This window comes from Nannospalax galili, unplaced genomic scaffold (genome assembly GCF_000622305.1).
Source record: "Nannospalax galili isolate Female #2095 unplaced genomic scaffold, S.galili_v1.0 scaffold779, whole genome shotgun sequence".
Lineage (NCBI taxonomy): Eukaryota > Metazoa > Chordata > Mammalia > Rodentia > Spalacidae > Nannospalax > Nannospalax galili.
In genome coordinates this window covers 1,682,936-1,685,453 of record NW_008345224.1, presented here as the reverse complement: position 1 = coordinate 1,685,453, position 2,518 = coordinate 1,682,936, and positions in this window count along the sequence as shown.

Genomic DNA, 2,518 nt, shown 5'->3' with positions numbered 1-2,518 from the left:
TACAGGGAAACCCTGTTTCCGACCGGAAAAAAAAAAAAAAAACTAAAATAAATACAAAGATACAAGGTTACTTACTGCCTTCAACCCCGAAACTTTAGTAAACAGACATGGTGGCACATAGTGGTAATCTCAGAACACTGCAGGATTCTGATGAGTTACAGGCCAGCTGGGAAACAAATGAAGCAAGTCAACTGCTTTCTCGGCAAAAGGCTGCTCTAGCTGTTTATCTGCCCTGGCATTTAAGTGTAGTTCTCCACCACTTGGCAGAAGCTGTTTTGACTGAGGGTAATTAACTAGGAATGTTTGTGTCTTTTGATTAATAACCTGTTAGACCAATGGGAGATCTGTGGAGATCTGTTTGTAATAAAGAGCTCTCTCTCTCCCCTCTCTCTCTCCTCTCTCCCCTCTCCCCCCCCCCGTGTCACCATTCTTTCTCTCTCCACAAACAGTTGTAATGATAGTCTTCTTTCAGAAGCATCACCCTCCTGTGGTTCCCCACTGTCCCCAGCAGAGGGCCTCTGAGGCATGCAGAAGCCAGAGGACCACTACTTCCACAGGCTGCTTGCTTGCAGAGGCATCTCTCACTCAAGGAGCAGTGGGGCTTTTGCTCTTCTTTGGTGGGAGGGGCACTGTTCTTTCCTCTATCTTTGAGAAAAGGACAAAGCAGAGGAGGCCACACACTGGCCAGGTCCCCTCATGCTCAAAGCATACACTTGGGAAGACACTGATAAAAGATGCTGATCAGGCTGTGAGCTAAGAGACTTTTACCACCTCTGATCTTCCTACAACCACCTCTGGAGTGCTAGGATTACAGACAAGAGCCACCACACCACACTTTCCATGTGTTAACTTCCCAAGCCTGGGAGGGATAGAATCTTCCTGGTGTTAGAGGTAAGAAGCCTGAATCAGAAGAGGCCATGCTATCTAAGAAGTGGCTTGACCTGGGATTCAGACTCCACTCTGAGGCAAAACTGAGCCACTTTTCTGCCCTGACTTCAGGGCTGGTCGAGGTGGTCTTTAGTCCTTCATTCTTCCCACAAGAGAATACTGCCTGTATCCAAAGACAGAGGCAGGAGAAACCATGTGTCCTACTTTGCTTTCCTGTTGCTGTGATAAAGCACTGACCGAAAACAACTTAGGGGAGAAGAGTTTATCTACCTTACACTTCCATGTCACGGTCTGTTACTGAGGGAAGTCAGGGCAGAACCTGGAGCAGGAGCTGAAGCAGAGACCGTGGAGGAATGCTGCTTACTGGCTTGCTTCACCAGACTTGCTCAGCTACCTTTCTCATGCGGACTACGCCTACCTGCCCAGGGATGACACCACCCACAGTTCTCTGGGCCCTCCTACATCAATTAACAATTAAGAAAATGCCTCACAGACATGGGCCAGTTCAAGACTGGTCTGGTTAACATAGCAAGTTGCAAAACAAAACAAAATGATGGTTTTAATATCAGAAGATAATCCTGGATTGTCCATGCAGGAACACTGCAATCTTGGTGTTTTTATGAGGCTAAAAAGCCAGAGTGAGGGATCAGTAAGATAGGTGGCTCAGAGAAGAAAGGCATTTTGCTGCCAAGCTTCATGACCTGAGTTCAATCTCCAATTCATCCACGTGGTGGAAGGAGAGAACCAATTCCCTTGAGTAGTCCTCTGACTATGCCCTATCCACACACACGAAACAAATAAATTTGTTTGTTTGTTTGTTTGTTTGTTTTGGTCTATTTTAGACAGGGTCTCCCTGTAACCCCAGCTGACCTGGAACTCATTATGTAAAGCAGGCTGGGGCCTTGAACTCACAGAAATCTGACTATCTCTGCCTCCCAAGTATTGGGATTAAAGGTGTGTGCCACCATGTCTGGCCATAGGTTTAATTTTTAAGAAAGGTCTTGGGACTGGAGAGGTGGCTCCTCTGGTTACTCTTGCAGAGGATCCAGGTTTAGTTCCCAGCATCCACATGGCAGCTAACAACCATCAGTAACTAAGTTCCAAGGAATCTGACACCTTCTTCTGGTATTGCACAATACAGGTACACTTACATACATGCAGGCAAAACACTCATATGTGTAAAATAAAAATTAATTAATTAAAAAATGTTTTAACTATAAAAAAGGGACAGAATACAAGATGTGTGACAACAGAGGTTTGAAGGCCTGGCACTGTTGGCTTTGAATATGGGGACAAGACTATGAACCATGGCATGTATACTCCAGGACTGGAGCAGGTCAGGAATCAGGCTCTCCCAGAGCCACCAGAGGTAGCTCAGTTCTGCTGACTCTTTATTGTGTGGACGTGGAAGGGATGAATCCGAAAGTGGTATGTGCATTATGTATGCACCTGTACATGCAGGTATGTGCACCCATGTGTGCACATGTAGGTAAAGACTAGAGGTCAATGCCAGGTGTCCTTTATCACACTTTTGAGGCAGAGACTTTCGCTGAACCTAGACGTCACCAATCCACTTAGATTGACTGGTCAGTGAGCTTCAAGATCTACTTATCTCTGCCCTTGACTCCTA